Here is a 27,156-nt window from a genome sequence, read left to right on the forward strand (position 1 = left end):
CATCTGATCCACACCGCCCGACAAACAATAATTTCATCCAAAATTTCATTCGAAAACAGTAAGAAACCTGTAATTTTGTTTATATGCATCATTATGATTTGTTTACGCAGCCTATGTCATTTCACATAAATATTTGGTTGATTAATGTTTAACTGCTCTGTAAAAGTAAACAAATATGTCATAAAATGGCTGGACCAGGACGTTATATTAGATTAACAACATTTACACAAATGAGAAGAAATAAGTAGCTTCTTACTTTTTAAATTGTACAATAATTGTATTGTCGACAAATTTGTAACAATACTAACTTATTTTAAACTTGGAATCATTGTCATAGAGTCGTTTTTAGATCGATTTCCCAATAACAGTAACGCCATCTACATATAACAGGCCGATTTATTTTCTCTGCACCAGCTCGTAGAAACGACAGTTGTAATAACTGCTTAGGACCGGTTAGCTCAACTAGCAATATGGTAGACAATATAATTCAACATTGGCTGTACAGGTGGCGCTGCATGCGATCGGAATTAAAAACTCTACAATATCATAAATACAAATATTTACAATATTAATCATTGTTCAGGAATTAAATAACAATCAGTGACTGTCAATAATTATTTTAGAAAACGAGTAGTTACTTTTACTCGCTATCCTTTTCTACTCAATGATAATAATATGCGTCTCTGTCTCACACGCACCAACCAGTTAAGTCGAAGTAGGGCGCATATCGTGTTCGTAGATCTCAGCTCTCCGGTGTCGGAGAGTGGTGACACGAACGTCGCGAGAGACATGCTCATGTGATCGATTAGCGCCAAATTTGTATTTCGAACTTTTTATTTTTTTAATTTCCGATTTGTGTTGTGCAAGGTGAATAAAGCAGGCACTGAACGTGTGTGTGTTACTATTGTATAAAAGTGAGCTACGAAAAATAAAAAATATGGCAAGAAAAAATCAAAGGTAAGATTTTATTAAACATTTATTCAGTATTACTCACAGACAAATAAATAATTTTATATACGGACTGAACTTTGTGTTTTGTTTATGATTTCATTATTTAATAGACAACATTGAGAATTTATTTTTAAATGTCGTAATTTAAAAAAACATCTGAAATAATTTGTTTATATTTTACCTCTACTCTTCTACATATGAAAATATTATTTATAAAATATTTTTAATATAACTTAATATAAGTAATGAATATATTATTACACTTAATGCGTTTTAAAGTAATAAAAGTATTAAGTCTTGTAGGTATAATTAAGGTATAACTTCGATACTCTGAATAATATATAAACAGTTGCATGAAGAAAGTAATTAAACGAGCGAAGGTTATTACTTTTTACGTATGTTACACAAGAGTAATTACTGTCTGTCCATCATATTCACGGACAAATAAATATAGCTTCGACGCAGGAAACAGTAATTAAGCTTGTGGCATTAGTAGTGGAATTTATTGCATTTATCGTGAAAAAAATATACAACGAAAGATCTAAGCAAATATTACTTTTAATTTGTTACTCTGTTATCATTTAATTTTTTACAAGAATGTTCTTAATATTACCGATTTTAATAATAATGTGCTAGTGTTTTCGTTAATATTTCATAATTTAGAAACGACTTTAGCAATAACCAATGTTTATTTCAAGTATTCGTAAATTAGGCATGCGAATTCACTAACGTTGTGTAAATCCACGATACAACGTTCTTTCCAACAAAAGTTTCAGGATGTTTGCTAATAGGGTTAAATGCAGTGTTCCTAGAACAAGTTTTTGTAATTATTTCAATGTTTTAATTGTTCTTTTTATTAATACATGCTTATTTATTATATTGTTGATAATAAGTATGTCATGTTTTTGCTACAATGTAAATTCCTTTTTTAAAATATTCTTTATTTACAACAATTATTATTTAGATTAGTAATATTTCAATTTATAATGCGCAAAATAATTATCTTTACGTTTTCACGTTATCAAAACTTTTGAAAATGGAACGCTGCTCAATTTGTCATAACTCGAGTGTCTTGTCTCTGGTAATATTTTTTTAAATTACCCAGAGGGCGACAGATACGGGCACATTCGGCCTCCAAGTGATGTTTCATTAAAGCCAATAACTCATCGAGTGGGTCGCAGTGCTCACAGTCGCAAGGGAGCCGCGCTCAGGAAATGGGATGAAATTGATGCCGTTTATCGTCGACGGGTGAGATAGGGCTGCCGGGACCTATGTGGCTATGTGGTTTTTAATCCTTATTTTATTTAAGGATTCGCAGATTACTTTGACGTTTTTATTTTATGGAAACTTTTATAGAAATTTCAAAACCTATTAAAGATTAAGAGATGAACCTACTATTTGAAAATGTTCTTGTAGGTTTCGATGAATTACTTCTAGTTTCGAGTAACAAGAGGCGCTAACATTTGTTATTATAATCTTACGCGCAATACCAATGCGCATTAAAAGTAAGGAGAGTAGGTAATAAGTGTAAATATATCCACAGAAGATGTTATTATTAAATAAAAATCATTTTTATGTGGAAAACTGAAAAAAAACTTATATAAATCTGCCAACTTCAGAGACAGACAAAGTCCTATATTATCTGTCCCATCCATTTATGTTTGATCGGTTTACACGTTTTATTTATCACTGGCTGTTATTCGCTCGGCTTGTTACGTCACTTCCGATTATCCTAAACTTGTTTTCAAGTCCACTCAAATTAGTTAATTTGGACCTTGACATTGTTTCCACATAGTTAAACACTTTACTCCTATTAAAACTAGAACCTCATTGGTTGTTTCAGTGAAGAAGTCTTTCTTATAAGTAAACAGGATTTCTACGAATATTTTACATGACAAATAAGTGTATTGAAATAAATTAGATAAGGCGTTACGTTACATATTTAACAATACATTATTTAACATACATTGTTGAAGCAAACTTAAAACATATGTGACGTATATATTGATGTAATATTTATATAGATAAAGTATATTTAAGTCACAAGTAATAATATTTTTAATGCAATGTGAGAATAAGTTATTATTAAATTTATTTAAATAAAAGGAGAAAAATAATTCTATTATTTTTTAGTATGATGTCGTAAAAAAGCACAAAATAATGTTTTAATATACAGTGAAGAGATTTATTTCAAAATTTTATTTGAATAACTTGTTTTATATCTTTAAAGCAAAGCTTGATAGGCGAATGTATTTGGACGTATTTTATTAACCTTCGAAATATATCTTTATTAGAATTTAAACACAAGATCATTTTATTTTAAAACATATCGTACGTACTTAAATGCTCTTAGTCATATGATTCGTTTGAAATACACTCAGATAAGAATAAGATAAGAGTAACAAACAAAAACTACTGCGGTTGTAAGCGTAAATCTTATCAAGAATACTTTTGTAATAAAAAAATTACAGACGGTAGAACTACTGAACGTTTTACTGAGATGAGTACTTTTTAGCTTGACTCTAGCGGCACAACATTTGTTCGGCATTATAACAGTAATATTAAATACAGGTTATAAGTTTGAAGGGTGAACAAGGTTGAAATAAGGGACAGCAAAGAACTTGTCGATCGCAGGTGGGACTTTCGGGTTGATTAGGTAAAGGGTTGACTATAAATATCTTTGAGCGGCAATGATAACTTACTGTAGATGGATTGCGAACTTTTTTGATTCTTAAATTTTACAAAAAAGACCTACTTGCTTAGTAAATCAATGTTACTACAAATTTCCAATTTAAATGAATTTTCGGCATTAATACATTGAACAAATTATCTGTGTATAACAGTCATACAAATCTATAGTTGTTGTTACCGTGTACTATTTTCCTTTAGCGGAGAGAACGTAGCCGGTAAAAAAAGCAAATAGACATCGAATGGAGGCGAGTATCTAGTACTTGTCTCTTTGGATGGCTTTCAACGAACCTCCGCAAGTACGAACAAAAATACAGTCCTACAGATTTCCCGATGCTAGTAATTAAGTCAGCATAGACTGCAGTTGTAGGGTTGCCGCTTGGCAAATTAAATTCCTTTAACTTGGTCTTTTAGAAGTAAAAAATATTAATTTTGCATTTTTTCTCGTTTTTTAGCGGTTCTGCAGTTAGAGTTGGAAGCCAATTTCAAACGATCCTTGTCGATTTGCAGAAACTCGATTTTCTTTTATTATTAAAATATAAATGTAGGTACTCAGTATCATTACGGAAAGTTCTGATACATAAAGTTAAAATTCAATCTGATTAAATCAAAGGAATTATCAAATCTTGATGAATTTGAATATTAAAATGATATCCAACATAAACAGACCAGTAGAAAGATCCATATTTTAGAGCCAATTAAAATGGGATATAACCTTAACCGTACAAAGCCATTATAAATTTCACTAACAGTAGTTAGTAGTAAGCCGTTTACTGGCCGATAATCCGACCGTATGGCACGCCGGCGTGGTGCCAAGTTTCTCAATGGCAACACCCTTTCTATTTTATTATTCAGGGTGCAAGTGCCTTAAAGAAATTGACCAAGATATTTGGCCTAAATTCACCTTTGCATTCAACGGTTGAAAGTAAAAGTTAACGAGAATTTGTTTACTTGTTAGAGCCGCTAGTATATAAATGGTCTTATTACGAGTATCTTTTGTTTTATTATTTTAACTTCACTACGAAACAGAACTTCTACGTAAAGTAGTATAGTACAGCGCATAATTTTATAAGAAAAAGTTGATTCACAAGTTTTTTTTTTAATGTTTCTCTACGAATCATTAGCTACATCGGGTTGATTAGTGTAGGATCACGATATTTGATACTGTACTAGGACTCAAATCTTTCTAATAAATCTGTAAATTTCTTGCGATCTTTATTATCACGGAACAGACAAAAGTAAAAGCAAAATTCTGATATTTCTGTTCAATCCACTTGTCTTCACAAGGTTCTTCATTCTTCGAATTCTTCGAATGAAGAACCCTGGCTCTAAGAGTGAAGTAGTATGCGTACCATAAAAATAAATACATATCAGCTTCTTCTTAGATAAATATACAAAATTGTCTGTCATTGGACTAACGAGATAAATGTACCTATGTATATTAATCAATTAGATTGTATTTAGCTAAATAGTACACTCTGCATTAGTTAATATGTTCAATTTGTACACCGATACATTTACGTCAGCTGTAGCATCTGGGAGAGCTGTGAGAGATTTATTGAGAGTACGAGGATCTATTGCTCAGTAAGGTAATATCCTTGTCTGAAATGTGGAGCATATTACATAAGTCGGAGCGGAATATCAAGGAGCTAATAAAGGAGATTCTGTTAGTGTTTTCGATATATCGATATTTAGATATAAACTACACTTTACTTATATATTATGAAACAAAGTTCACTAGTTTGAACGCGAAAGTACTGAATGAATTTTTATGGGATTTTCACCAATGGGCGGAGTGATTCGTGAGAAGGATTCATTTCGTGATAAGATTTAGGTGTATTCATTAAGGTTATTTTGCAAATTGGCTGAAGCATGGCATTGGTTTTTTATATACATATCTGAAATCGTCAGTTCGACTAGCAGCTTTACTTTTTGCATTTAGTTATATTACTTTTAATCTCGGTACGTCTTTCATTTGCCTACGCCACGTGAATTCGTACACGTGAATCATATAATATATTTTTAATAATTAAAATTAAAAAAAAAAAAGATTCTTTGTATTGTACCAAAACACACATAGAAACATGTAGATTTATAAATCCCTATTGGTTATTATAAAAACTGTTATAATTAGTATTGGCAATATTTTATTATTATGTAAGTAGTCACGATAAGCGTTTTATCTGCTGATATTTAATCCAGTTTCACGGTATGTAGTTACGGTGACTGTTTAACTTAATAGTACTGGAAAGTAATGAGGCTAATTTATAGAAATACTCTTTCATAACAAATATGATCGTTATTTTGTTATATTGTGACAATTGTCATAGTTTACCATAGTAAGTACCATTTTTTATAAGTTAACAGTAAATAAGATGCACCGCTAAACCTGAGGACAAAGCTGGAATACCTCGGAAAAGTATGCCTCCCTTACCACACCCTTCAAACCAGAACACAGCAGCGTTTAACATTGCTGTTATGTGGTAGAAATAGGTGTGGTGGTGGTGCCGCCGGAGTCGAACCACAATGGGTTCTACTACCTTGTCGAAGTTTAAACTACTCGTATGTATGAGCTTGAACGAGGCACTGTTGCTGTTGATGTTTGAGGTAAAGAAGAAAATGAAAATAGTTTTTGAAATATATAAAATATTTCTAAATAAAATCTCCAGCAGGTCGTCCAATATCTACAATGTGCATCAGCCTTGTTGAGCAATCGATTGATGTCGGCCGCAGCTTCCAGTGTACTTAAGCTGATTTACAGAGTACGGAAGAAATGATGATATAGATTGTACTAGTTATGTAATATTCTCATTACTCTTAGGCCTAATGTTATAATTTATCCAAACGTATATAAATGCAATTTAAGCGTCTCGTTGTCATAATAATGAATGATTTCTATGCTTATTGGTATTATAAATATTCCGCTTTTTTCTAATTTGTCAATGTGGAAAAATATAAACCATGTATGGTTTTTAAAGTGGTCTAAACATAAACACTTACGGGGCGTCTTTCTTTCCGTGAAAACAACGAAAAAAACGCTTTGTAACTTATCCTAAAGCCAGTAGTCCCTATGCTTTAAAAATCATAAATACGTGAGGAATAGAAAATTTATTTTTTTTGAAAGTGCGTTAAAATTCAGTGGATTTCTCATTGTCCTACTTTTTGTCCTTATCGTACTATGAGGGTCTAATTTTCTTGTGTACCATAAAATATTTTTAACTTACAACCCTGTACTTAACCTTATTAAATTATACAGGGCAAACGTATCTATAACCTCATTTTAAAAGTCGTTAATAATATAATTGCGGTCACGATAGTAGTCAGTACAAAATCGAATGTATGAGCACAATAGCCTCTATTTTTTATTGTACAGCCTCGTTGAAATATCGATTTCTGTCAACTGCAGCTTCCAGCGCACTCCAGCCCATTTACTGCGAATATACTGAAATATTTTATTTCATAACAAGAAATATAAGTACCTAATGTTATTGTTTGTGTTAAAAACGCTTTTAAAGTTTTACACAACTCACATCGCAAGATATTTCGTTTATGGCGAAGAAGGGATGAGAAAACTTCATAACACACATCTTTTAAATAATAAATTGCTTTCAATGATTATTATATTTTAATGGTACATGGAACTAGGATTTCATTTTTAAGACAGATAGTGCAAATGTATTTTTTTAAGCTAGTCGAATATCAATTTGGGAATCCTCCTTGCATTATGATATGATGATCGTTGCCACAAAAAAATTATGAGTGACTTAAATATGCAAACTTTGTAGTATAGCCAAATTCAATTTATTTTTTTGCGATGACTTATCGGTAGGATACTTGCACACGATAACGTTATTAACGATACGACCGTCGAACAGCAGATAAGCTTTTATTAAGCTTTTGTCGCACGCCTACAGCCTTTGATCAAATTAATATTAAATTTGCACAAATATTTATACACGAATATATTATGAAATGTACTTTATGATATTGAATGATATTGCTTTGGTTACAAGTAAAAACAATATTAAAATTATTTTATTTGCGATTACATATAAGCAAATACATAAAGCAATAAATATTAATTAATGACACGAGCATAGACTTCGGAGGCATCATTGCCACACCTATTTCTGTCATATAAGAGTATTGTTAAACGCTGTTGTGGTCTGGTTTGAAGTGTGGTAAGAGAGACATACTTATCCGAAGTTTTTCATCTTAGTCTTCATAGAAGGCAACTCTCTCGATTTCAGGTAGGACTCTGATCTTATCTGAGATTGATGACAGATGGCCAAGGGCGGTAGTTGCCACTTGCCAATAGGCGGACTACATATATTATAAAAAAATGATCTTATTGCAGATTTTCGAATTTCCAGTGGTAGAAATTATTCTGAATAAGGGGAGGAGACTAAGTTACCAAGTGGGGGAAAGGGTGGCAGCGGAGCCAACTGGGGCGCGCGTTTTATCTGTATAGGATTAAGTGGGACTTGAAAGTAAAGAGAAACTTGCAACTACTCCTTAAGTAAAAAATATGGTCCTTGTTAGAAGTTTGAAATTGAGAAGAATGGTTATCTCTATAGATACGTACCTGATAGAGATTTTACTTATATAAATAACTGTTTTTACAATACCTGCCTATATTTCATAATCACACGAAGTTAATAATCAACAACTTAAAAGTAGGTATGATTTTTTATACATAGCAAAGGAACATGTGGTCCATCTGGGTGAGTAGCTGAAGTTGCCCATGGACATCAGAATGATCCGTAGATAGGATTAGCCAATCTTAGGCTGGTCACAGATCCGTGCTACCCCTGAAGACTAAGTCTGAATGCTTCGTAGAGGTTTACTCCGGTATCGCACCCACCAAGCACACCAGAGTATATACACTGATATTATAGGGAAGAATTAGGTGAAAGTGCTATCGGAGTTCAACTATGAAGGGTTCTACTATCTTTAGAGTTTACGACTAGACACGGAACCCTTATCATGGCTTATAATATAAGTAGTGCGGTATAATTATAAAAAAAAAATGCTAAGTTTTCTAAGTTATGTGAAGTCTACCGATACGCACTTGGCCAGCTCGGTTGACTATGGCCTGATCTTTCTCATTCTGCGAGGAGTCCCGTGGCCAGCAGTGGGACAGTAATGGGTTGATGATAATGAAAATCATACTCAAATGTATGATTTATGCTACTTTTCACTTTTGCAATATTATCATAGGCGTTTCATGCATATACAAGTCGGCATCAGATTGTTCTCCCAACCACTTATGCAATATTAAGACTGACATCTATCAGCAGACCTTGATTCAATTCATCTGCTCCGACAAAGTGGAGTATGTATCGCTTCTCGTATACACACGTTTCTCTGTAGGGTTACTTTATAACTGATTTATTGCATGTAGACCACGAGTTACATAAAAAAATATAGAATCCGCCATTCTGTTAGTTAAAGTTAGCTCCATATTAACAACATTTGTATATATTAAAACATTTATATTTATTACTATTATCATTATTGGACTTTTGAATTTCATGTATTTAGATGAAATTAAACTAAGAGTCTAAGACACAATATCGTTTATCTATTAGTTTTGGTAACAACAAAGTAAAATTCGTCTTCATAAATTTGTGTATAGACTTTATTTCTTAATGTTAACTCACACAAATATCTCAAACGCACAAATTAAACTCTGGAATTAACGTGAATTAACTCATTGCAGTCTCTTCTAAGCTCGCGTGCGGGTGGGATAGGCATGCGGTCGTAAACCTACATGACAGGAAAAAGGCCCTTACGCCACAAGCTTATTTATGTATTGATATACGTATATAAGATGGACTATGGTCCTGTTTGATGTAGGTAGTAAGAACATGTTAGAAATTGTGCAAAATATTATGTACCTACTATGTGTATGTGTTACTAGGGATAATATAACATCTCATGTAAAGCGATATTTAGATAGGCGCTAAATTAATTCCAAGAAAGATCAATCTCATGTCAACCGACCACAAAGCGTCATAAAGCAAACACTTCATTTTATCTCGCCAAATGAAGTATCAAATGCGGTGTGACAGATCTGGAGCATTTAAACAATACAGAAAATACACTGCACTATAATATCCATCAGATCTTTTGTCCACCTCCCTAGTGCAGCAGGCGTGCAATTTACAGAAACACAAAAGACGTAGTCTCAAGTGGAAATAAAAGTACAACGAGCAACAAGAAATATTTCCGCGTATCTAAATTCAAATTCAGAACGAAGTGTGAGCGACATTTAAATTTCGAATGTGGAGTTTCGGAGCGTACACGTGTGAAAATACTGGCAACATGAAAGCGACGAAAATGAAATTTGTCGGCATTTTATGACTTATAATAGTACTTTAAGTAATTTATTGTAATTTATATTTTAAACCAAATACCGCTTTTGAAGTAGAGTAAAAGACATGAGTTTATTGTTTGTTAAATTTAATTTTTATCACGAGTTGCCAACTTCATTTTACTTAGAATAATGCACCCCAGTATAGTTATACATATCGTTCAGAATAAAAAAAAAAAACATTAGTCGATTCATGAATGTTATTAAGCTTACTGTGAAATGTACGCTACATTTTCAATTTCATTTAAAAATCCATGATTAAAACGCCAAAAATCCATGATAAAAAGAATCGACTCTAGAACATTTCAATGACCATACTATACACGTACACGTCATTAGGAAAAATTGAAATAAAACATGTAAATAAGTACATAGAATCTAAATAAGCGTAATAAAACGAGTGGAATGGTGTAAACTTACTTAACTTGCCGCTGATCTAATCGTTTAAGTATGCGCTGGGCTCCATTACATTTAATTTTACTAGTCCTTTAATGATCCAGATCCAGTTACACGTTGACAAACGGATAAAGGGATTTGTTTCACCGCAACCGGGTAAGCAGTTAAGCGAGAAATTACCTAAAATGCTTCATGTAAAGTTTACGTTCATAAGTAATCCAATGTTTTCAGTAGATTTATTCTTCTTGTTTTCTTTTTTTTATAATATAAGGATAGCAGACGAGCATGCAATCGACATCATGGTGGCTACTTTCACCCATGGACATATGTAATTAAACCCAGATAGGGTTAGATATTCCTATCTGAGGTCGGCCACAGATGCGTCGCTACCCCTGAGGATCAAGCTGGACGCCTCGGAAAAGTATGTCTCCCTTACCACACCCTTCAAACCAGAACACAGCAGCGCTTAACCCTGCTGTTATGAGGCAGAAATAGATGTGGCAGTGGTGCCGCCGGAGTCGAACCACAAAGGGCTCACCACCACCACCTTCTATATAGACACTTGTTTATTTTTTCTTCGGTTAAAGTAGCACACGAGCATGCAATCAGCCTAATGATGAGTTACTGCCAGTCGTAAACATCTGTTACCAACTCCATATAAAACAGGAGTTGTATCTGGAGCTGATCACAGATAGTTTGCCACTCCTAAAGTCTAAGATGATCGTCAAAAGTTATCCTTTCAACTAAAAGAAATATCACTTATCTGTCAACGGAATTCATGGTTTTATCCAAAATATATATTTTTTTCTTCACGCCAATACATGATTTTAACAGTGTGCGTGTCAACCTTAATTCGCCAAGTGAAAAGTCGACACATTCAAATTATATTGACCATGAAACATATTTGAAATAGCTAATATGCACTTTCGTTACTTTATACAGTTATAGAAAACAATTTAATAGTGAAATAATGTTGATCAATGTTAGTCTTATTTCAAAGCCAGTAACGGTTTTAATGTATCCACCCTTGGCAAATGCATTCCTGGACAAGGCCTATTGTTAACGCCATTTGAGCTTTTATGTACACTTTGAATCAGATTTTTTGGTCGTGTTTAGGTCATAGATTCACCTAGTTCTAGGGAAGGGTCTACTTCAGACACGCTGCTTGGGGCACAACTTGAATTTGCAACCTCCTATTAAGAAATTGTGTGAAAAAGGCCATCATATTTAATATTTTGCAGTTTGGTTCCAAACCATGGCGGACCACCCTCCTTGCCCTTATCACGTTAAGCCACTGTCTAACTTTTCATCATGGTTGAACGTTCATCACATTTTTGTTTAACATCAAGGTAAATCATTTGTATAAAAAAATCAGCAAAAAACGAAAAGTCTTCCTGTTTTAGTACGAATGATAATTTATTTAAAATTTCGCTAACAATTTCCGACCGTCGCGGCCTACATCTACTGCCGCTGCCGACCGTTAGTGTTTCGCGAATCATAAGTTCAGAAACGCTGTCCCATGGGTTAGTCCTTTTGATCCGAACAGACTTTCTTCTGAGAGTTTCTTCGATGCTAAGGATGAGAGATGCCACGATCGATAACTGTGCCAACACTGTTATAAAAAGGTAGTATCAAAACATTACGTATGATAGTTTATCTTTTATATTTGACCACTAGGAGTTAAACAAGTCAATAAGGTTCTATGCCGGTCGAGGTAAATGACCCGTAACCAAAGATAGCAGTAATTCCAGTAATTCTTTACCGATAGTTACCGGTTTTTCATGTTTCTTGAATACGTTAATGTTATGTTTTTGAGCAAAATACATCGTGCATTTACCATAATTTGCAATTACATATCGTGAATTGCATTTACAATCCAAGGTTAAGATGCAAATTACTTACATCTTATAGGTTTTAGAATATGACTATTAAATTATAATAAATAAGTATTTTGCACTTTAACATAAGAAATCAAAAGTTTCATTTAAGGAATCTATACCTGCTTCTAAAACTATTTCTATTAAATATTAGGGTCATAATGTTACGGTAAAAGTATTCGCTATTATCGTCGTATCGGTATAACTTATAGTATTAGTATTATTTAAAGTACCTACTACTTATTGTTACTGTTTACTATAGACATAAATAAGAAATAATACCTAATTGTTATTTAAAATGACTCCAAACTACACAATCTATTTTACGCTATCTTTCTAAGGCATCAACTTTAAAACATTTAGAACTATAAATGTCTTATTGAAATGTAGTATCTGATAGTCATGTGCATGTAGGAGTTCATTATGTGTTGCCTCCATCACTGGCATAACGAGAACTTGATGCAATCGTGTTTGTCGCAATTCGTCACCACACACAATGGGTACAGATAAAACGGTTCGATTTCTTTAACTATTAGCCTTATATGGTTGGTATTCATGTGCAAGTGTCAATTAGAAATTAGCACCGACATCTCGAGTCACTTATTGTTTAGTGTCTGGGTATAGAATTAATTTGTGCTATTAAACTTGTCTAATTTTTAGGCAGCAATCTTACTACCTTGCTTACTACGTAATCATTGTCCGTAAATATAATTACTTAAACGGTAGTACACAAGTACACATCATAGCTTTCTTAATTACACAACTGTGGATAAATAAAATGTTTCATCAACGATTTTCAAACATTAAGAAACCATTAGTAATTTAAACTTGTAGATAGAGAATTTGACTATATTTTGTATATGTTTTTAAGAATTTGACGTATGTACGCGCCACGCGTCCACACGTATGCGCGTTTGTATACTGCAAACGCAGCACTGAAGCATAGATATGTTGCATCAAATTGCCAAAAGAGAAAAACTGTCTCGGATTTCACGTCACATCCCGCTTACACTTGAGATAACTTTTTTTACTATACTATATAATGAGCCACGGGATGACATCTCGGCTTGGAAACGCTTTCGTTGACACTCGTCACTTCCCGCTTACACTTTGAGATAACACTTTTTACGACAAGACACTGTATAATGAGCTACTTGTGGGATGACACCTCGGCTTGGAAACGCTTTCGTTGACACCTTTCACTCATTTATCGATAATAGCGTTGCGGTTTCTATCTTTATCTGTACAACTGTGATTATATCTAGATTTTGTGGTCAGTATTATTTGCTTACAATCATAAATATAACCATTATGTTCATAAATATATAAACGACTCGTGTACATTTAATGTAAAGTGGTGTTTAAAAGTCAATTATTAATAAATTTGATGATTGTGTCTTTTGGTATGGTATAAAAGTTTTATCAACATGATGACGTTAGGAATTTTTAGCTTGAAGCTAATTATTATGTTTCTAAAATAATCTATGTACCTATTTAATTGTCATTAAATGTTCAAATTATCCAATTGAGGATAGTCTTTGTAACAATTATCGTTATAAATTGTTACATTTAATATTTAGCAATAAGTATGTGGATCGTATCATCGTAACTTATTAAAGCCTAGGTATACTAAGGTTAATTAATAAAATAAAGGTTCTGCATTAATATGCGGACTACTGCTCTGGGCTACTACCATCTCTTAACACAAAATTATTTTAATCATACTTTTACTTTTTTTGCAGGAAATTTGACTTTTTAAGCAAAATATGACAATTTCAGTTGGGTTTATACAATGGATAAGCGAAAAATTAATAAGGGTTTAAGTTTGTTCAATTATGAACTCAAATTGTGAAAAAAGAGGAAAAAAATATTTTCTGAACTATGATGGTTTTTAAAAGATGGTGGTAGGCCCCCTGAACATCCGACAATATCAACGAAAGATTTCAAATAATAGAGCTTTCTGATAGGATGGCAGTAAATATATACAGTTACAAATTACAATGTTCGAATTTGGAACTAATACCCATCATTAAAATAATTATTGGACTACAATCGAAGCCGCAGCTTTTGTACCAAACTAACAATGATCAGTGTGGTCAGTTGTTTCAGTGCTTTTTTCGACTAAAAAAAAATCATTACAAAAAATCCGTTCTACGCGATAGATATTATCTTGTTTACAAACACATAAACAGGAACACTAATGATACATGAATGTGAATAGATCTTTATGGCCGTGACTTTATTTTATTGTTTGTCTCAGGAATCTCGTTTGCGTATGAATGCGTCCGTATTTTATTAGCTATCTTACGCCTCTTCGCATAATGTTAGCGTGAGCTTGTTTAGAGGTAGTGTTTATATAAATAAGAATAAGTAGAGGTTATGATTTTGATTTAAAGATTTACCCTTGTTTGACTATTATATGTTCGCTTCTTTAGAATTTGAATATTTTGTCTGTGGTCGTTTATAAGTATGGTCGTGTATAATAGAGTTTTGTTAAGGAGGGAAAGGAGGTGAGTTTGAAAACATTGGTCTACAGATGTAGGCAAGGTCAGAAAAAAAAGATCCTCATGTTCTATACGATATAGATTTGTAAGAGATATAATACAATTCTCATCAAAGTAGATGAATAGATAAAACTACTAATCTTAACTTCCAATAGTATATGCTGGAATCGTGCTGGGGGTCATGCGCACGGTGCACCCACAGGCTCTACGAATTACGCACAACCTGGTCTTCCTAAGTAGCTTATATGTACTTCACAAGGCACCCGCGGTAGCACGTGTAGTACGCGAAGAAAACAAAAGCGAGAGGACATACAAGTCTATACAAACTCCCTGAAGACGACGACTAGTAGCAAGTGACATGTCCCAATTTTTATATGTACCCTGAATTTGACAAATATTGAGCACGTGTACATTCGCTCTATATAAATACACTCCACAGTTCGGTAAAAAACAAATTAATTCTGCTTATGACTATTAGCGAGCACACAGTCAAGAGTATTATTTTGTTTTTCACCATTATTCAATTATTACATTATTTTTAATTATTAGTAGAGTAAATCATTAAACATAACTCATTGCTTATTTTTTAATGTTCCCACGATTGAAATACAACACGGGCTAGTTAATGACACTACTTTCTATACCCCGTTACCAGCAAAACAATGTTTTACTAGTTGTAACGGCGACGACAAACATAAATAATCTCTCTTGGATCTTCTAAGATCCTTTATAAAGTTATTAATAATGTTTGAAGACTGCTAACGTATTAACCTCAACGCTTAACCTCTTGTTATACAACTAAGATGTCACTAAGACGGAATTACCAATTGGTTAATGATGAAACATAATACAGGAGCATACGCAAAAATTGGAGACCATTTATTTCAATGTCGCAATCAACGTTAATTGAAATACTTAAATATTGTATTCGCCAGTTCTATTTATAAGTTTACGAGACAGTGACCAATTTAATTGAAGTGGTCAATTAATGAACAAAACTATTCGAACTGATAAAACAAAGCTGCAAATAAATACTATTAAAATTAAATGAATTTAACGGTTAGGTTTGACATTTGTACGAAAGGCCAAAGATAAAAAAAATACTTATTCCATTCCTTCTTCCATGTATCCCCGAATATTTTTTTCTATTTCTTTGTAAAGATTATTTGTAGAGATTTTATGACCATATATATTATGTTTTACCCATTGAGTCATATACAATAACGGACTATTTGATACAGCCTTTTTAAGGTAGGGTACGCAAACAGAGAAGTGCACAGGTGGACGGTGTACACTTAAAAATTTAAATTGAAAGAATATAAATCATTCTTCTTTTTTTTTATAATGTTTTTTTGTAAAAGCGAGTCCCATTGCATGTAAGTAAATATCAATGAAACGATGATTAATATGTACACTGTATTTTAATTCTTATTAATCGATGCAATTTATCTTTTTATAATTTATTTGCACTATCAAAAAATATCTACTGGCATCTAAATCTTAAATTTATGTGATCTTTCATTTTTAATAGTAAATTATTTACGTTTAATCATCTTATTAATAATTAATTGAATCTTTGTAATCTTTCAAGATTTAAAATTGCGCTTTCATTTTTGCTTTCTGGAAATACCAAAGATTATTTTATAAGCAAATTTAAAAATACTTGCAAGAAATATGCTAAATAAAATTCTATTCACTATTCTGTGACTGTAGTAATTGCTTATCAAAACTTTGGATCTCAACACCTTTCGCTGAAGTCGGGCGTTTCAAAGTTGAATTTAACGGGCTGTTTAACTTCAATGAGTGTGGGCATTTAGAGCTCACAGGGAGGTCTTCAAAGTCAAATAGCAATTTAGCACTTAAGTGATACAAACTTATATTCCCTTTGCAGTAAACGAATATAAGCTCAATTAATATAAATGTTGTTGGGTGTCTTTTTCGTATATGTATTATACCTTTGCTATGGGTCAGGTTGAAATTAAACTCTTATTTTTGGTTCAAAGAAAAAGCTTCTTTATTTATTCTACTAAATAATATAATTAAAGCAAATAAAAGAAAAACGGAAATTATTTTGAAATCTATATTATTTGAATAGTAAATTGAAGGAAGTGCACATATTTAAACCATCAATTTAATAAAGTAATTCTACCAATAGCATCTTATTATTGGTAATACGTAAGAGTTTATTTTAGTTGACTTCCAAAGAATTTGTATTTGACTCAATTTTTACTTTTCCCATTAAGTGCCAAATAAAACGTAAAATATGAAATGTCGCAAGGCATTCCATAACGTGGCACACAATGGTCGAACGTCTAAAAACCGTATCTTAGCTGGAAAGCTCGTAACTGTTATTTGCTAAGATCGGGTGTTACACAAAGTTATTGTAGGAAACAGGTGAGCAAGGCAATAAACTCTAACGAAGGCATTGGCGCGGAACGCCCAATTGCGAACTCACGTATTGTGACACTGCTCCAGATATTGTTACGCGGTAATGGCGATTTGATATAAATCATTTTGGCTATGTAATAGTCCAATCCGCTTGAGCAGTGGTGGAGGGTGCTCCAAGCATCCCTTAGTTGTGGGTAGACACAATCCCTGCAGGTGGCCATAAATAGGTAGTCACTTTATGACTTTATAATATTTATGCGATATACATATTACATACTCTACAATATATTCTAAAACAACACTGCAACATGCAGTCAATATTGTTGCTTGTAGAAAACAAAAACAAATTATTTTTAGTTAATATTACGATTTTATTTTTAGAAAAATAATATGACGTATTTTATTACCAAGTGTAGGTGCGTGGAAAATCCAGTAAAATTAAGATGAGCAAACAAGTAGTGTAAACAATTTGACGGCTGTATTAATAGAGATAATGTGTCATATCACTGGGTACGTGCATGCAGATACGCTAATGGAGTTGATAGCCAATTTATCCGTGTCCACTGGTTCCATCCCGTCTGTAATTTGCATAAATTGATTGCACGGTGCACGGCGGTGTCGGCATTGCTACAGCGAGGTGCGAGCCGGCGTCGCGCCCAGCGCTTCACTCCACGCTCAGTCGCGCAACCAACCGACTAACTGATACACGTTTTGCTATACCTAATTACGCATTATCGCATGTTTACAACGCTTTTGGATTTTTAAGAACAGCGTCACGTGAGCGCGTTGATGGCGTTAGTGACCGGCGAACTGTGATTGACCTATTTCGTGAATTCGCTAGTGATCAATGTATTTGAGTTAGACATCATGCGTCAGAGGTACCAGCTGAAGCAGAGGACGTATGTATAATTTAATTGACTATTACAGCTTCCTTAATTGATTCCGTATAAAATGTGTAATTGGTATAATCATAATGACGGTTTCCTATTCCTAATGAATACAATAGTAGAAAGCTTTAGCCGTAGCGAAGATCAAGTTCTAAACAATAGCATTCCTACGCACAACAATGCAGCGCGTGATAACATCTGCTATCGAAGAAAGGCCCTGACGATGTTTGAATTTTGAATAACTTAGTACAAGATTAGATACAAACAGTTGAACTATAAATGTGTCAATATTTAAATTTGCATCAACGTAAACGCAAACTACACGATTCGGGATTATGATAGAATGGATATGTTTTGAACACAGGTTTCGGTAGTAGATATTAGGTTTATTCTATTTCTAATTGAAAACTTGGTTATATTAATTTTACTCTGAATACCACACCCTGTGTAATGGAAGAGAGCAAAATACTGTTGTTATTATAAGCAATCTGAGTAATCCAACATGTGGTTTTAATGTTATGTAACTGACATTTTAGTTCCAAGAACGTCGTCTTTAACTGAATTCAAGGAACACCGAATTATTGGATGTCTGGAAGATTCTTTAATTACGTCTATTTGCTGGCTTAGTCATCTAATTTAATTGGAATCATTTGTACACTAAATGTGTACTGCTCAATTATCATTTTGTCTCATTACTGGCCATGGGTCTCTTCCGACAAATGAAAGACTACTATATCCTTCACCATGCTTTAATAGTGATAGACAGCAGAAGTTATTGGCGATCCCGTATCGGCAGTTTCAATCCAACTCGACGATAACTTCGATCTCGACAGTGCTCATCGTTGCTTAACTTTGTAGATCGCTTACGATCCACATCGATCGGTTTCTACCTTATAGAGCACAAAGCTGCGGCTTATCATCGAATCTGCCTCCCATCACAGATGTGATCAACTCTAACATAAAGGTATTCACAAATGTACATGAAGCCAATTATAGATGCATTGCCACTGTGCAGGTCTAGAAGGTCGCCTCATATGTAAGTCAGCCGACATCCACACTCTTCCACCAAAATGCAGAACTCCTGCTCCAGACCAGTCAAACCATACTGCCTCAACCACCTCTGATACTATTATATGATTGAACTACATAATAAATCGTTTGATTATCATTAATATCTCATATTCAAGTTTAAAATCCCATAGAAACTCCCTGACGCTACTTTGAGCATTTACGCTAACCTACTCAGTTCTTTTTCTGGATATTTGGAAACTAAATAAGGAACGAATTGGGGAAACGGCCGTGTCACAAGTGCATTCATAAGCATCGCCATGTTTTGTAATATGGAGCAATGTTTGACGGAATTGTTGGCTGGCTCCGAAAACAATTTACAGTTTGTTTCAAAGCAATACTTCACTGTCAGGCTCAATTAAGGTTACATGAAACTATGCGAGTACATAAACATGTTTGTTCAAATTTAAGGCCTGATTATTAGTGTTTTAATGAATTGATACTGTTTTGATTGTGATTTTTATTTTTTGACAATGTGCAATCGAAATATTAATGGCAGTACTAGTAGTATTAGTAATTGTATTAGTAATTGTTGGACTGAAGTTGTGATACTTATCAATATAGATTTGTTAAAATGTATTGCATTTTCAATATTTAGGAATCTGATGACGTCATATTTTTGGTTGCCTTAATGTGTGTATTATGTACCAGTAAATAATTTATATATTTTATTTTTTACAGGTAAGTTTCCATTATTAATGAAGCGTGTCTTCAGCGATGATAAAGGTATTTATGAAGATATTTCGTATGCAAGACGTGTCTATCAATGAAAAATTATTTGTTATAAATATCTGCTATCGTAAAAAATATTCCTTTATTAGGCTCGATTTACCTTTTCGGAAATTTCGTAAATTTCGGAAAATAATTTGGTTAAAAATAATTTTCTTTCGGAATAAAATTTTACTCTTTCAATTATTAGGATACATTTACCTGTTTTTAAAACAGAAATACAACGCCATAAAGTCAATTAGCATTTCTAGCATTACAACCAAGAGCGACAGAAGAACTAGTTCTAATTAAAACACTTTCTTTACCGCTATCAAATGACAAACATTTTACAAGAAATTGGAATAATTTCGACTCTTTCTCTAGAATAAATAAGAGTTTCATTTCTTCAAAGTCTGCAGCTCATTACTTTAATGCTTACTACTTTTATTTTACAAAGTGATTTCAAATGGAAAAAAAATACGTTTTTTCTTCAGTTCCCGATATTCAGCGTCAAAGAAATGAGTCAGATCAATACCAATGCTCATTGCTCCGTGAAGTCGGTTATGACTGCACTGAGCACTTTTAGTAATAATTTCTGTGAAACTTGTCTGATTTTTTTCGTGGATTTAAAAACTGGTTAACGACAAGTTGACTATTAATTCATAATCTTATGATAAGGCAAAAAAAGTTGAATTCAACATTCAAATGTCTATCTGGCCGAAGATCAAACCCGGAATCTCTGTGTGACAGAAAGATAGTAACAACTATGCAACACGAATCGTCATGACGTCATATGACGTTGATTAACTCCTTTAATACTTAAACTTTAACTTTAAATAAGCATTTACTTCTAAATTTTGTCTAATATTTAAATAGTCATAACCGCAAGATGCCATAACCGCAAGCTACTCATCAAAGTAGCTACCTACTGCATACGCGAAGTAGCTAGCTACTGCATACTCGAAGTAGCTACACCTACACAATAATTTGTAGCTGCGTAGTGGTAATGTATTTAATAGCTTGTAATATTTGAATGTATGAAAATGGCCAGTTATTTGTATAAAGTGACCTTAATTGAAGTGCGCGACGCTTAGATCTAGTTCATCTGAACATTAATTGACAACGGATGTTCACCTTTCTGCGATGATGTAATGGATAAATTTAAAAATACATTAATAAGAAATTACTTACTTAATTACTTATGACTTCTAGATTCGTCTTTAGAAGGTCAGTTTAGGTCGGTTTATAAAACATCTTTAAAACAAATGGTATGAGGAACTTATAACTCCATCCTCAATTCAAAGAGTGTCATCCGACAGTCCTAAAAGTGACGACTTAAAAGTCATAGGAACATGCTTAAATAAAGGGCTACTAAGAGGCGAAGTGATTTCGTGTGGTTCTCATCTGCCGATGCTCATCACTCTATCATCCCTGCACTTAAAGGACATTCAGGATTTTGCCATGAAAAAAGGAAGCTACACATTTTATAACGTTTAATGTGGAACCTAGGTCATTTGACCAGAAATTACGTGAAAAGAAATGAAATAATTTATTGCACAATTACCTATATTAGTTCATCATCATCATCATCAACCCATTACTGTCCCACTGCTGGGCACGGGTCTCCTCTCAGAATGAGAAGGATTAGGCCATAGTCCACCGCGCTGGCCAAGTGCGTATTGGTAGACTTCACATACCTTTAAGATTTTTTATAAATCTCTCAGGTATGCAGGTTTCCTCACGATGTTTTCCTTCACCGTTTGAGCAAGTGATAATTAATTTCTAATACGCACATAAATTTTAAAATCAGAGGTGCGAGCCTGGGATTTGAACCTCGGACCCCTCGATCGAGAGGCCGCGTTTCTTAACCACTAGGCTATCACTGCTATATTAGTTACTTATTGCTATAGTAATCGTCTTCGTCAACCCATTACTTTCCGACTGCTGGGCGTAAGCCTCCTCTCAGAAGAAACGGATTAGGTCATATTTCCCCGCGCCACAGGCCACTTTTTAAGAGCTCTCAGATATGCAGATTACTTCACGGTGTTTCCTTCACCGTTTAAGCAAGTGATAACTAATTTTTAATATGTTAAAGTAATATTTATTTTAAATCCACTGCATAAAATACCCTCTGTATTTTCTTTTAATTTTTGCTCCAGAGCGGTTATTCACAAGAGTAATTTAAGAACTAATCGTTAATTATAGATCAGGAGTTAATTATTCATTATGAACTTCATCCGGCAAGTGTAGTTCACGTGGGAGTGACTAATGCAATATCCGCTGTAGATCATAAAGCCTTCTCCTTTAATTATTATACTTCTGATTAATCGAGAAGTTATAATTAAAACCCCAACGACAGTTTTAGGTACGTTGCAATAAAATATGAAACAAGATCAGTACCCTTAGTATGAGTTTTAACAAAAATGACATTTTTGTATTTGTTAACGTATTTGTCCATACATTTCCAATCAGCGCCTCTAGCGGATTGTATCAGGACAATACATAATCAAATACATAAACAGCCATGTTTCTATAAACGTAAGGTACAGTTATATCGGGGTAATGATTTATTTAATAATTTATAACAACAATTTAAATACGGCTATCATTTTTTTGTCACCGCGACATTTCGCGGTGTTTGCGGATTCTGTGACACTTTCCGGAAATACATGACCATCGACGATGAACTCTTGAGGGGGTAATTTAATACCTTAAGCCTTAACGTTCATGTTATTACATCTTTAAGAATTAAAAAGTATAGGTACATATTACGGGATCTCTTATTTCGGTTTTTATTACAACGCATTTTTTTTATCCTTCGCAAGATATTCAAATTATCTTAAAACTTAATGGCTCTAAAATTATCAGAAGTGGTTAAACAGTAGCTTACTGTTGGATTTTAACCGTTGTACAGAGGTCGTGCACATTTTAAACTATTTCTAAACCGTAATTACTGACGGCCTTGCCTTTCAACAATGCTCTACCATTGCAAACTTTAGTATCTGGTATTCAGTATACAAGGTCATGGAATAATGGAACACCACAACAAGTACTATTATATTACATGGTATATTTTACTATTAATCATTAACTATATGTAACAGTAGTCACTTACCATCAGGTGGACTCCATAATCGTTGGCTACTGCTGCATATCATTACGTTACTATCAGGAAGATGAATCATCTCCAAATTATGTTATACTTCTTTTTAAATTCCTTACAAATAATTCATTCGTTTTTTTATTATTTTTAACGATAACAATTAACGATTTTTAACGGCACTTCAAATATATTTGTATCTTTTGTTAATATTTTTTAGCTTAAAAGCTTAATTATAATTAAATAACGCATTTTTATATGTTATTTCTAAGTAATTGCTGTGACTAACTTACTGAGTAAACCCACTGCACTAGTACCGCCACGACTAAATTACACGATTGAGTAGCTCCCCTAAGTATCAGCAATCATAATTAAATTACGATGCGTTTAATTGCTTATCGTTTAGCACTATACGGTCTATTTGTTCGAGTCTGTTACATTGCAAAAAGTAACTCATATTTCATTGCAGTTTTTGGTAACATTTGTAACTTTTTAGTCAATAGCCATGTTTAGGTCATGCTATATAAGTTTTTGAGATTACATAGATGCTATTAATGTCCCACTGCTGGGCACAGGTTTCCATTTAGATGCACTGAGATGGGTTCAGGCCACTGGCTGTCATGCTGGCTAACTGCGGTTTGGGATACATCCTTACTAATATTATAAATCCGAAAGAAACTCTGTCTGTCTGTCTGTCTGTCTGGTTGTCTCTTCTTCACGCCCAAACCACTGACCGATTTTAATGAAATTTTGTACAAAGATAGTCTGAGACCCGAGAAAGGGCATAGGATAGTTTTTACCCCGGAAATCCCACGGGAACTAGGGATGGCGACTTCAGATCGATTAATCGGAGAATCGATCTTTTGGAACAAAAACATCGACTATTTTAATCGATATTAGTAAGGATTGAATCGTAAACTACTCGTATGCATCTGATCAAGTGATCATCTTTAGCAAAGTTGAAGGTACGAATTTTCAGTTTTATGTATGTTAGTATGTTATATTATTTTCTTTTAAACGCGGGCGAAGCCGCGGGCAAAAACTAGTTAAAAATAAATATATAATTCGAACTAATTTAGTTCAATTTAGTAAAAAGAACCCATATTAGTATATGGGTTCTTTTAAACCAACCGCTCCACCGACACACACTATACTACACTACACACTAGAACATAGCAGCGCTTTTGTAAAAATACTAGTGCTGTTGTCCAAAATAGTTGAACTACAAAGGTGAACGCCTCCCTGTTTGTCATTTTCTTATTTTAGTAATACGACTAAAATTTAGATCAATATTACAGGTGAAATAGGTTATTCCATTGCTTTTCTTGAAGTTAACCAGAAACGATTAAGTAAATTTTAAATTCCTTTTAATACGATAGGCTATTTCTGTTACCTTAGTAAGGGGATAATCTAGGTGTTTGAGTAACTTGTAGTTAAACTAGGGGAAGGAAGCGGGTGTTCGGAGCAGGAATGCGGAATAGAGGCCGAGATTTGCACCAATCACAGTTTCGTTGTAGTGAGGCCAGAACAAGCTTTGAAAGTGCGTAGTAATGCACTATCATGCAATGAGGAGTTGCTAAGGTTTTGATGACTCGGAATTACCAGAATAAGTTTTGAAAGTATGTAAATTTATGTTCATGTATATAAGTAAATGGTAGTAAAATGATTTTGTTACCAGGTTGGTATGGTACCATATCTTTACTATATTAGGTATGTAAAAGTATTTATGGGGAATTTAACCTCGTAAACTGATGGAACTCTAAAACCCTAAAATGATTTTATCAAGAAACTCTAATAAACCGATCATAATTCGTATACGTACAATATTAATGTTTTTGTATAGCATGAATCAATCCTCGAAAACTTGGCCTCGCAATCGAGAGGTCCAAGGTTTGAATCCCATTCACACACCTCTGATTTTTGCATATTGCATCACTTGCATGAACAGTGAAGGAAAATATCGTAAGGAAACCTGCACGCCAGAGCGCACCCGAAAAAAGCGAGAATTTTTTATTCAACAGGGTGTGCTAAGTCTACCAATTCGTAATTCGCCAGCATAGTCCACTATGGTATAAAACCCATAACTGAAAGGAGTCCCGTGCCCAGAAATGGCACAATAATGGGTTGATAACAACGATACTTAATTTACATATGCAACATAAAACTCTTCGATTAAACCCCATTGCTACTAACTGGAATGCGGAATAGTCAGATCTGAACCAATCATAAAGTAAAAGCCTCGTTGTTGGCTCATAGAGCTCGGTACTCACTTTGAGGTATAGCTGTAGAGTATATTATTATGTAGAGCCACGTAGAGCTTGTTTGCAGTGTATTGCGGTTAAGCGTTCAGTAACTACGCCGGTTTGTGGAGAGCTTATTGTAACAAAGCCTGGAATTAATTTAGGCTCTGAGTTAGGTACCTGAAATAGATAGTCTGAAAATATCTGAATATGAAATATTCAATGAAAGTAACAAAAGGGAAATGATTTTTTGTTATTAAAACCTTATTTACGTGATTATTTATAATAGTGAAGAATTTATAAATGATGGATGTTATGGGCTGCAATAGCTATTTATTAGGGAATTATGGTGGCCATTGCAGCGCATGGACATATGTTATAGACTCCAGATAGGAACCCTGGACCTGAGTAGCATGCTCATTTGCAACTCCTATATTGCAGTATATAAAAAAAATGTGAGCCGTCACGGGACTCCTGGCAGATGTGAAACATCGACATTATTTTGTAAAAGTAATATGCAGAAAAGAACATATTGTGATAGGAACTAAATATGTCATAATTATAAAATTATAAAATAAAATATTACGTTTTTTTTCCAGATAACGATGACTATTTATTGAATTCGATTGCTCATGGCGACGCGTCGCCACACCGTACACACTACTGCATATAGACTGTATATATGCGGCATGCGTCGCCACGCCAGAAATCGGTTTTACGTGCGGCTATAGATGTTTCACATCAACAAAAACATTCAAAAAGTCCCGTGCACTAGATATCGTTCGTAGGCCTTTAAAACGCCAATGTATAACGCATTTTAATGTATGAAGTCACTCAGTAGATTACAGTAGCAGACAGACAAATGCCATTTTAATTGATATGTAGATTAATTTATGCAACAGGCAATTTACCACCGTAAGCCACATAACGACTTTTTATGTTCCGTATTCCTTGTGGTGTATTATAACGTTATGTAAAGATAATGAAATCAGACAGTAATAGACTAATGGTTGAAGCTCGGCCTCTTAATCGAGGTGTCCGAGGTTCAAATCCGAGACACTATCATCTCACACACACCTTTAATTTTGTTAAATTATGTGTGTATTGGAAATTATTTATCACTTGCTTTAACAGTTAAGGAAAACATCCTAAAGAGATCTTCATAAACTAAGAGACCTTTAAAAATCGTTCTGAAAAGGTATATGACTTGGTAGACTACCAATTCGCACTTTGCCAGCAAGGTGTACTATGGCTTAATATTTCTTATCTGAGAGAAGTCCCGTGCCTAGTGAGTTAATGGGTTGATGATGATGAAGATAATGAATTAAGATCATATGTAATAAATAATTTAAATTTGTTGTTGTAATACAATTTTGTCTAGGAAATACATTTGTGAAATGTAAAATTCATTATAGCAAACAAAATGTTTGTTTCCGTACATTTCACGGTATGATTATGTAGAACACATCTTAATAATGTAGAGTTATGCTCTGTATTTGTGATGTGATTATTTACTGTGTTTAAGAATTATCAAACCATCTGATATTAAGTAATCATTATCATCCATTTGATTCTAACTCCCGTAGCTGTAGCTGTAAATCCCCCAAAAAACTCTATTAACTCTACCAAAAAATCTACTCTATAAACAAAAACTCGACTGCTTAAAATATAGAGTTAGGTACTTCTACAATTTAGATGAATCCAATAACCCCTCATATATTAAAATCTGTCAAGCCGTTTGAGGTGCAGGGCTTGCCCTTTGGCAATTAATTAAATAAAATCCACAAAGGTAGTAGAACCCATTGTGGTTCGACTCCGGCGGCACCACCACCACACCTATTTCTGCCTAATAACAGCAGTGTTAAGCACTACTGTGTTCCGTTTTGAAGGGTGACAAGGGTAAGGGAGACTTACTTAGCCGAGGCGCTCCAGCTTAGTCCTCAGGGGTAGCGGCGCATCTATGGCCGACCTCA

The 27,156-nt window shown here is 33.8% G+C and overlaps 1 protein-coding gene across 2 annotated transcripts in view; it reads left to right on the forward strand.

The window, feature by feature from the left end:
• Positions 1–27,156, forward strand: part of nemy (cytochrome b561 family member no extended memory) — a 96,299-nt gene that overhangs the window by 25,258 nt on the left and 43,885 nt on the right. The gene's annotated exons all lie outside the window — the stretch shown is intronic.

The sequence above is a fragment of the Epargyreus clarus genome, unplaced genomic scaffold (assembly GCF_041222505.1).
Source record: "Epargyreus clarus isolate Ecla_fem2 unplaced genomic scaffold, WU_Ecla_fem_2.2 ptg000026l, whole genome shotgun sequence".
Classification (NCBI taxonomy): Eukaryota; Metazoa; Arthropoda; class Insecta; order Lepidoptera; family Hesperiidae; genus Epargyreus; species Epargyreus clarus.